Here is an 11,883-nt window from a genome sequence, read left to right as displayed (position 1 = left end):
AGGGAACCCACCCTTCTCAGCACAGAGCTGCACCACCCTGTCATTGTTTCAGGCTTAGGTGGAGCAAGGGAACTAAGGCAACCAAGAGATAAGGAGATTTTCTCCCAGATGATGAGGACTCAGGCTATGTCAAAGCCGAGGAGCAAGGGTCTATCATCCCCTTTTGCTGTAGCCCCCAAAGTCCTTTCTTGGGAGCCTCCCACGTGATCATGCTTGTCTTAGATCATTCTCCCTTTGGGGAATCTTACCCATCATTGGCTAACCAACCAAGCATTGGGGTTCAGCTATGAATGAAGCAGCAGAAGCAGCACTCCTGCCAGGGAGATAAGCTTTTGTCTCCTTGCTGGTTTATGGTCCAAGGCCACTCCCTCAGTCTTAGCCTTGGTGGGGGTTACAGCTTCTGATACCAGGCAGGGCAGTTCCCAACAATTTACTATGCACAGGTTTGCTTTAGGTGATTACCTTTTACAGATAACAAAGGAAAGAATGTTGCTAATTACTTCAAAGAGAAGGATGTTGCAGATCAAGGGTAAAGGTGTTGAACTGGTTACTCTCCATCCTTGGGAGGTTTAGCACAGATTTTAGGAAGTTACTTTGAAGATATACAGTAAACATTTGCTGCCTAAATTCAGGGTGAGGGACTTTTAGCAAAAAGCAAGCCTTATAGCAACCTAGGTACAATGCAGGTCTGATTCCTCATGGGAAAACCAATCCATGGGCTCAGTTCCTGTGGTCAACTCACTCCCCACCAGTTTTCCAAATCAGGGGCTGGGCTACATTCACCATGCCACTCGAATAGGTTCCCTGTAATAAACTTATTCAAGTAAAGATATTGTGTAGGCAGTTAGACACCATTTAGCAGAAAAGAGCAGGATAGAGATATTAACTAGAAAGTCATCAGCTTGAGGCTATTTAAAGACAAAAGACCAGATGAGATCACACAGCAATGGAACATGAAGAAAAGGACCAAGAAGTGAGCTCTGGAGCAATAACAACAGCCTATACATTGATTATTAGCCCCATTTTGCTGATGAGGAAACAGGTTCAGAAATGGTAAATAATCTAACAAGATCATACAATTAGTAAGATGCAGAGTCGAATATTGAGCAAGGATTATTATACCACACTGTGTATGATGGCAAACAGATTTGAAGTCTGGCAATGAAAGTACCAACCCTAACAAAACATTCCCAGATGATTTTCTAGGTCACTGCATCCCAAATGCCTTCCACACACCAAGCATTCCCTGGAGAATGAATAAAAATGAGTTTGAGGCCTCTTTCCCTAAGCTTCTGATTTGGTAGATCTGTGGAGGTGTCTATGAGAAATTGTGTGTGTGTGTGTGTGTGTGTGTGTGTGTGTGTGTTACATAAAATGATTTCATAGCTATAACTGGGGCAACTCATCTGAAAGACATCAGACTGAAAGTGTAAACCAAAGAGGAAAATAAAACCTGCACACTTTCCTGGAGCTTAGTGTTGAGACACCATCAACTCCAGGCTGAGCAAGTAGACACAGAGGATGGGAAGGCAGGACTAGCTCTAGACACTGTACCAGTCCAACAAGGGGAGGGACATAGGTTCTCAGAAAACACTTACTTGTGGCTCATTCACACAAAGGAAGATCCTTCAACTAATGCTCCCTAAAAGTAAATTGCTTTTTCACTGCCACAGGAGCCACCAGTTGAGACTGTTGGCCAGTAGTTGGCCCCAACCTGAGTTGCACCCAGGGAACAATCAGAATTCTTTTGTAAAATATAAGTTCCACCTAGACCTGATGATTCAGAACCTCAGAGACCTGGGAGTGTGTCTTTCAACAAGCTCCCCAGGAGATACTTATACACCCAGTTCAGTATCTATCAATCTGTGAACCTATATTCAAACCATTTTTGTAGAGAATTAAAGCCCCTAGGTCTTTTTCACATGTCCTCTTGTTAAGCTAGGAATCCCTCACTAAATGGTGTGTGCATACTTTAAGCTATTTTGAACATAAATGCAGATTTACTATACCAGCCAAGATGGCAGCCAGTGGTCATATGTAGCCACGAAGCACTTAAAATGTGACTATTTCAAATTGATATGTGCTGTAAGTGTGAAATACACACAGAATTTTTCTTTCTATTGAATTTATTGGATGACATTGTTTAATAAAATTATATAGGTTTCAGGTATACAATACAATAATACATCATCTATACACTGTGTTATGTGTTCACCACCCCAAGTCATCTCCTTCCATCACCATTTATCTCCCCTTTGCCCTATTCTGCCTTCTCCCACCCCCCCACACAGAATTTTAAAGACTTAGTTTTAAAAAAGAAAGTAAACTATTTTATTAACAACTTTATTGTATATTGAAATAATATTTTGGATATTTGAATTAAATATGATATACTAATTTTACCCGTTTCTACATTTTTTATATTTTAAATTTTTTACTTTTGCTTTGAGAGAGAGGAAGGCATGGGGTAGCAAGATAGATAGGAAGAGAGAAACATCAACTTGTCCCATTTATTTATGTATATATAGGTTTACTCTTTTCAAGGAGGGATGCCCCCCAAAAACAGAATTCATTTACAAAAAATTGTGTATTTATTCTTACATGTTTAAACTTCAGTCACCTTAAAATTACTTTCTATTTGATGCAGTACACCTATTGGGACATTTTTTTCCACTGATCAAAATACTATTCAAACTCGTCAATTTTGACACCTTTTAGTGCTCCTGCCATTTTTTGTTTCACCCCTTCCACATTGGAAAAACATTTCCCTTTGAGGACTTTTTTCATCCAGGAAACAAACAAAGAAATCGAGAGATCAGGTGAATAAGGAGGGTGGGGTACAGGAGTCATGCTGTTTTTGGTGAAAAACTGCTGAACACTCAGCACTGTGTGGGCGGCTGTGCTCGTAAATCACCCATCATGAAATGGGCAAACGTGTTGAAAGAATCTTCAAAAAAAGTCACTGAAGCCAAATGCAGTCTCTCACAACACCACCAGCTGGTACACCGATACAGGTGGGTTCCTAGAACACTCACATAGCAGGGGAAGCCTGTATTATAAGGGACCTAACTTCCTGAAACCTAACTTCCTGGTTTTTGAGGGGTCCTTCTGACTGGGGATCAAACCTGCAACCTTGGTATATCAGGATGATGATCTAACCAACTGAGCTAGTCGGCCAGGTTCTACTCTTTTCAATGTACTTTCTAGAAATAATAAAATTATACATTTTAACTATTACTTGCATTATTTACCATTGGGCAGCACCGACTAGCACATATCACTATTGATTTTCCCACTGTTTGTTAATTGCACTATATTCTGGGCTCCCACAGTCCATTGCTCATAATTCTATACAAGACTTGTAACAAGATCCTCCAATTTTATTTTTCTATGTCAGTTTCCACCATGACTGCGAGAGGCTCCAGGACCAGGCCCCAGCCTTATTCACCTGTCTCCTCTAAACCTCACACAGTGCATGGCACCTGACAGATGCTCATGAACAGTGAATCTCCCCCACTTCCCTGCCCAGGGCCACACAGACTGTTGATTGCAGAGTGCAGACTCTATCCCAGGTTGCTTGACTTCTGCTCTGATGTGCTATCCATGACATCCCACCGCCTTAACACCCCTTCTGTAAAGATTAGCACAGAAGCGAATTGAAGAAAAACTCAAATGAGCCCAATTTACTACTCATTAGCAGTTTTTATGAAGACTGGTTATAGGAAAGATTGAAACTCAAAGCTAATGTGACATTTTGAATTATCTCAAGTTGTCACTTTTCTATGCTGTGCTTCAATCTCATTAGGAGAAGTAATCAAGAGCTGGACCTGTTATTATACTGTGGCCCTGTTATTAAAGCTCAGCACTTGGGTGTATCTAATGTTCATGTTGATGCCACGCTTTTCTTATGGCACAAAGTGGAGTCTATTCGTTTTTCCCTGATTAATGTTTTGGGGCGTTTACCCTTTTCAAGACTGCTTCCTCAGCCTGCATTTAGATGCACATTGGTTTTCTCTGAAAGGATTTGCTTCATAACTTGATGGATATATTCAGGTTCTTTACAGGGAGACATCCTATGATGCTTTTAGTTCTCTCCGTTAACACCACAAAATGTCTAGGTTTTGCAGGACCCTGGGAAAATACCTTTTGTATACACTATAAACAATTTGAGCTTACAATTTATTTGAAAATTCACAAGCCCATGTGAGGTGTAGTGGGTTGTCTGAATAAAGATTTAGAATAGTGAGTAGAGAAAAAAATCTTATATATTTTGTCATCCAATCAATGCAAGTGAAGATTCTCTACAGTGTCTAGCTACCATCTTTTTCTGTTCAGATTCAGCAACTATCTTTTTGTTCTTTACTGTGAAAAGCTCTATTCCTAGGTAATTTCGTATATCTTGCTAAGAGACAAATGTAGCAATGCTGTTATTACTCACAATGCTATGGTTCTTTGAAAACTTTCATATTGAAGCATGATAGATTTTCTCACTTTTGTAGATCCCAAATACTATTTATTTAATGCTGGTTACATCATTATTTACATAATAATGTAATCATTCATTGTACTGTCATGAATACTGGTTTCTGATAACAGTTTCTAAGGTTGTTGCTTGGTTTCACTGATGATCCTAAATGCAGGTCTCATCCAGAGTATTGAGGAAACTGAATAATAGTTAATTTTCTGATTGTTAAATCTGGCATTTAGAATTTTATAAAATAAACATAGGGAAATACTTCTTCCAATCATATCTTCTCTTAAAACTCTGTCTTAGTACATTAAGGCTCCCATTACAGAACACACAGAGTGGGTGGTTCATAAATAAGAAAAGCTTATTTCTCACATTTATGGAGGCCAGCAAGCCCAAGGTCAGAATGCTAAGAGATTTGGTATCTGGTGAGGGATGACCTCCTGCCTCATTACTCTGTCCTCACTTGGTGAAGGGGCCAAGGAGCTCTCTGTGATCTCTTTTATAAGAAACTAATTTAGTTCATGAGGGCTCCACCCCAATTACTTCCCAAAACCCCCACTTTAAAATACCATTATAGAGGGGATTCAGTTTCAACATATAAATGGGACAGGGGCATATTCAGTCTATAGAACACTCTTTAAACAATTTTCATTGCATTTCTAAAATGTGACCTCTTGTGATCTTGACCACCCCAACTCCATGTACGACCACCAGCTAGGAGAATACAAGAAGGACCCATAGGCAGAATGGGAAAAGTGGTTTCATTTGTTGAAAGAATTGTCATAATTTGCCAGGCACAACTAAGGTTCTCCAGGAATAGCATAGCATTATCATATCTATCAGAGGCAGGAGAAGACATTGATTAGAATGGCCAATTGTTGTTGTAGAACAATGGCCTCAAAAGCTCTCAGAGGAGGTAGTAGAAGTGACCCAGAAAGACTGCCCGCTACCTGGTATAGAGACTGCAGAGGGATCGGAGCACTATGCTGGTCATCAGTGGTGAGGCACAGACAGAGTTAAAGATACCTGCTGCCACCTCCCCAGCCCTTCAGTGCTGTGCACTGAATGTGGCACCACAGCTGGGCACAGGCAAGAGCTGACACATGGACCTATATATGCAGCACAAGGCCAAGGGCTGGAGTTGAACTGTCCATAACCAGAACCCTAAACTCATCCTAATTCATCCTGCATTCTATGTAAGTGAGGATCATCCAAAATCTCATGTCGTGTAAAAATATACCATGCAGGCCAGCTGAAACAATCTTCTCAGCAAGCCACTCTCCTGGCTCTGCCCCCATCCAGAATGCTGGATGATCTTGTAACATTCCTCAAGGCATCTGGCTGGATGATTTCATTAGAACTCCTCAAGGCATCTGGTTTACCACATGAAGGGCATCACCGAAGAAGGTATGGGAACACTGCAAAGGAGATAAAATGGCACTGGGTCCAATGGGTACTGATCCAGTCTTGGGGTTCTCCTCCCTGGCCAATCCCAAACACGTGGGAGGGAATTAAAAGTTTCAAGGGAGACATCTCTGTGAGGGTTGGCATTAGCTACAACATATTAAATTTAGGATTAAAGGGTTTTGAAATTCCCTCAGAAGTAAACTAAAGAGGAAAAAAATTCTCAAGAGAAACTATAACATGCTAGAGGGGAAAGCCAAATCCACAGGCCATTCGAAGTGATGACGTGTTTGCACCTTATGAGTACATTTCAGATCATATTTCTTTTAACATTCATGTGACTGTAATTCTGAACCTCCAACTCCCCAGTGCAGAGATGTCCTAAAATACTCCCTGGCACACTTGTTCAGGGTTTGTATGTAAGGTTTGGTTCTTCTAATTTTACCAGTGTAATAAATACACTTGTGTATCTACTAGAGTCTGGTGCTTAAAGCTAGTTTGAGGATTTGTAATGTTTTCTCTCCCAAAAAGCACTTGGGGCTTCTATGAAAATTTGTACAACTCTACTCCAGGGACTTCCAGGGTTATGATAGTGGGGCTTTCCTTGTCAAATCCAAAATATATCTAATGTTATGTCATTTTACTCTATTACATCACATTCCACCTAATAAAAGGATGTAGTGTTGGCCAGTATTAATGACAAAAAATTGTGCCAAAGTTTGTCTGTATCACCTTTTTCTTTTTCTTGGCAATATGATATACCAATAAAAACATGGATTTTGAGTCTTCTAGAACATGGTTCAAATCCTACTTTTATGAGTTATTAACTATAAAATATTAGCAAGTTACTTTATCTCTCTAAACTTTGATTTTCTTTTCTGTAAAAATAAGATTGATAACATCTGCCTAGTAGGGCCACTGTAAAGTTTAAAAAGGATAATGAGTGTAAAGTCCTTGAAAAATAAAAGGCAAGAAGTACACACTGGTAACTTCCCTCCTACTTTACACTCTGCCCCCACATCCAAGCACATAGTGCTCCTGACTGCCTAGTACCCACAGATGTGGTACCTTGTCTCCAGGCAAGTCCATACTCCTACTTCTGACTGAATGCTTCTCCTCTCCAAAGCAATTTACTACATTTGATTCCCTTGGAAATTCTCTGTTCATGACAATGGCAGGAGTAAATGATTAATTCAGAGGTTAGCCAGATTCTAACTTTGCCAGAGATAATCAAAAGCCTGAACTGGGATCCTGGGGTTTGAGAAGCACTTAGGAGCTGTCATTGCTGGAGCAGATCATCTAGGGAGAGAGTAGTCAAAGAGCAGGCCAAAGAGATAGTCAGGGAACTATTTCTCATGAGCAGTGGTTCTGAACAAGGAGGAAAGAGAGATTGGCCCCTCCCTAACCTCCCAGGACCTTGGGCAGTGTGTGGAGACATTTTTGCTTGTTAAAACTTGCAGGGAGTGCTAGTGGCATCTAGTGAATAGAGAACCAGAATGCTGCTAAACATCCTACGTTGCACAGGACAGCCCCCCTATGACAAATTATCCCACTTAAAATGTTAATGGTGCTGAGACTGAGAATCCCTGATATAGGACAATGATCATCAATCCTGCATGCACAATAGAATCATCTGGAGAGTTTTAGAAATACTATGCCTGTGGCCTTACCCAGAGATTCCACTTGGCTTTAAGGCCTAGACATCAGTAATTTTTCAAATGTAGAGAAACATGTAGAACAACTCATGTTGGGCATGATAAGCACTTATATTCACAGTCAATGAAGTGCCTAATTGCTCTCGTTCTTTCTAGACTTCAAGTTCCAAGAGACCTGGGACCCTGAATCTTGTTCTCAGCAATATCTCAGTCTAGCATTGTAATTGACACATAGTAAGTAGCTACTAAAAAAGGAAAGGAAGGAGGGAAGGAGGGAAGGAAGGAAGGAAGGAAGGGAGGAAGGAAGGGGAAGGAAAGAAGGAAATTAAATTAAAATGTGAAATGAAAGCATCACAAACAAAAGTTTAATGGTCCTCATCAACATCCTTATGAGAAACTTTAATCAGAATTGGTCAGTGGGGGAGTTATTTAGAACTTCTTACTTAAGACACAGGGTTTTGACAGCCAACTCACTCCAGTTGAACTTCCAATTACTTATTTTCATCCAAAACTAAGCAATGTCATAACTCTCTATCATCTCAAATGTGTATGTGTATTAAATAAATACAGTCACTTGGCTATCTTAAAATGTGCTTTCTTCATAGTTCCCTTAGCTGATATAAAGGATATAAAATGTGGGTACTAATGCTGGTAAACAAGCAATCTTTGAGGCAAGATTTCAAGTAAAGCTTCAACAATCATAAAAGGGTATAAAATGTCAAAAGAGCCTGAACTCTCAAGAAGAAGGAAAAAGGGGAGTCCACCAAGGGGAAGAATTTGCTTATTAGCCAGCTCTCTTCCTCTGTCTTCTTGTGAGTTTTTAGCATCTTTTGACCTGCCATAAGTAGCCAATATGATCATTTTAAAATAGCACTACCCTACAAAAAATCTCCAGTGACTTCCCATGGATTTACAATAAAATCCAACTTCTTAATATGCCCTACATGTGACCTCTGCCTACTTCTCTTATATCATCTCCTACCATTCTTTCTCTTCAGCCATCGTGGAAGTCCTCTAATCCACATTATTTCAGAATAACGTATCCAGAAATTTCAACGTATGTGCCACAAGAAATTTTTTAAGATATGCAGTATCTGACTGTTTAGTCAGGGCCACTGACCTCTTTTCCCTTAGACTGTCAAATTAAATAATCACAACAGCCAACACAATAATAGCTGTCCAGTGTGAATGCCCTGTCTTGAACCATGAATATGTGTCATTTAATAGAGTTGCAACTTATTGGTCATGTAGCATAATAAGATTTCATCTGATTAGTTAGTTCTTGGTACCAAAAATCCTTGTATAGAAGTATAGGTACCTGATTTTTTAAAAAGTAACTTTGCAGCAAAAAGGGTTGGTCATTACTATTTTTTTTGGAAATCAATCAAAATTATACCTACTTTTTGTCTGATTGGCAAAACATATATTTTGGTGTGCTGCAGAATTTTAGTAATTAGTCTATGTGTGCCATGAGATGAAATAGGTTGAAAATTACTGGTAATCTAACAACACATATTTATCCTAGCCTTATGTCCTTTGCCCTAGCAGGAATCTTAAATCACAGGTTGCTCACTGCTGTTTGTTATTCAGCTAGCACCTAAACATTGCCTCCTCCAAGAAGCCTTCCCTGATCATCTAAAAGAGCTCCCATCACTCCCTATCACACCACTCCATGTTAACATTGTGAATAATAACACTTAGCCTCATGTTTTTCTTCTTTGCTTACAAAGTTTCTGTTTGTCTCACCACCCACATCAGAACATATGCTTCAAGAGAGTTTGGATTTTGCCTGTCTTATTCATCATTGTCTCCCCAGTTGCTGGGTGTATCAACAATTCCTATCATATAGCTGGCACTTAGGTGAATGAATCAAAACTGGTCTCTGTATATAAGAGGCTGAAGCTGGTTCCCAGAGTCATTTCCCAAACAACAAAGAAAATAGCCTGTAAAATCTAAAGTGGAGCCTTGGATGGTATAGCCCAGTGGATTGAAAATGGGCCTGCAAACCAAAGGGTTGCCGGTTCAATTCCCAATCAGGGCACATTCCTGGGTTGCAGGCCACGTCCCCTGTAAGGGGGCACATTAGAGGCAACCGCACATCGATGTTTCTCTCCCTCTCTTTCTCCCTCCCATCCCCTCTGTCTATAAAAATAAATAAAATCTAAAAAAAAAAAAAAAAAACCCTAAAGTGGAGTTTACTATCAAATTATCAAACACAAACATATCTTATTGGTCTTCAGGCTAATTATGGGTATCCAGTGTTTCTAAAAAGGCAACACCAGAGACATACTAATAAAGCAACACTTTTTCCTTCAATATGAGTTTAAATTGCATTGTGTCAATGTAAAAGTAATGGTTTTGGGAGGATCTGCCATGAGCCTGATGTATCTTTGCTCTCAGCCCCTGCTGGACTCCATCAAGAAGGAGTGCTTAACCTTTTCAGAAGAAGGAGTTGTCAAGGCTTTTGATGTTACAAAAGAGACCCATACTCCTGCAGGCCCAAAAAGCATATAGAAGACAGTTCAGGTAAAAGGCCATCCTGAGGACAGTGGGCACCAAAGGGAAGAGACACACAGTAGGAAGCATTAGCTGAAGTCAAATATCATTAAACTTGATATTTTATTTGGAGACTATCCTGAATGTATTGATCATTATTTAGCTTTTTAATATACCTCTTAATATAGGCATCTTTTCATTCCTAATGTATCTCCAGGAATAAAAAATAGTTCTCAAATTATTATTCAGGGTTTTAAATGAAAAGATTAAAATATCATAAATGTGCAAGCTGGAGAGAATACTATGCCAATTTTTGCTTGGAATTTATTTGCAAAAAGTAAATGTCAACTTCAAGATCTTAAAATGGAATATAAGATGATACTACTGTATTTAATCCATAAAGGCATTCAAAAATGATACAATCAGAAACATTACCAAATTGCAAATGATATCAGGTTCTGTACATATAGATGGATCTCGCCTAAGGTGTTTAAGTGCTAAGAATCAATAGGTTAAAACAAATATACTCTACATGACATTAATTCAAGTTAAAAGTTTTAAAATGAAAAGTGCTCTTCCACTAAATGGTAATGTTGTTCCCTAACAAACTACCAAATCATGCCCTTGTCAGAAGAAATAAACAGAATAACAAAAGATGTGCCCCCAAGTGCCTGAGAGGCAGAGTGTAGCATATTAACTAAGTCACGTCTTTCAAACTGCACTGCACCTCCCTCCTGCTGGCAGCATATGTTAACAACATAGCTCCACGCAGTTCCTGACCTCACGCGGCTCAGCACAGGTACAGTGCTACAATAGGAGGGTCCAGAAGCCTGCACAGGTACATAAAAACAACAGGTCATGCCGCCTCTGCTCCTGTGAAGACATAAGAGACACCTTTTACACCTTACACGATACAGCTTGGTCTAAGGCCTTGAGAACTGATGGGATTAAAAAAGGGTGCAGTGCTGAGACTCCTTGCTGAATGTAACATCAGTCGTTTAAGACCATCGTTCCAGCCACCACCACCCCCAGAAAAGACCATTGTCCTTGCCTCAAAGGTTCCTAGGGTGCATTTTTTTCCATTGCCATCATGGAATATTTCCATTGTTACTTGGTCTTCTTTCTAATTTGTGTCTTCAGACACAAAACACATACCTTCCCAAAAGACCCAATACCTCCCCTTCAGCAGAAGGACAACCTCCCCCCTCCCCTACAGAAGGCTTACCAAACAGGTAAAAACAATATCAAAACTGATGCTTGATCTGATTATTTACAAGTGTGTTTTCGATGAGAAAAAAAAAGGTGCTAATTAATATTCATATTCAGGGAGGAAGCCCAGTCTGAAACATTCTGAGTGTCATCTCTAGTCGTGACAATGGCTTTAAAATGACCCTTCTTTTATCTTACAGGGCTACAGAAAGATGTTTGTGACTGGTTTTCTGGACCTTCCCTTGAGCACCAGGGACCATGGCACAGCCATGAGATCCAAGGAAGGCAAGGATGAGTGACGTGGAAAAATTTATACTGAGTCAGAAGAACTGCGTATGACTTCTGCTATAATCAATTATCTTCTTTTTATTTTGCCTTAACTATTTAATATAGATAAGCCTCATTTAAATCTCTATAAAGCTAGGATGATAATGTCTAGCTTACAAAGGTTTATTTGTTATTTTTTTCTATCGTCAGTTAGTGTCTCTAAGTGCTGGGAATTTTTTTAAAATGAAAGGGAACTAGGCACTGTTTTAACTGCTTTAACCACAGTAATGAGAACAAACATGGAAACAGATAATTGGGTAGCAAGATAATCTGTCACTCTGACAGATCTGACAACAGGGACCAGATGGATACAATCCCTCG

This window comes from Phyllostomus discolor, chromosome 5 (genome assembly GCF_004126475.2).
Source record: "Phyllostomus discolor isolate MPI-MPIP mPhyDis1 chromosome 5, mPhyDis1.pri.v3, whole genome shotgun sequence".
Taxonomy (NCBI): domain Eukaryota; kingdom Metazoa; phylum Chordata; class Mammalia; order Chiroptera; family Phyllostomidae; genus Phyllostomus; species Phyllostomus discolor.
The sequence above is the reverse complement of the archived record's forward strand: the minus strand, read 5'-3'. Positions refer to the sequence as shown.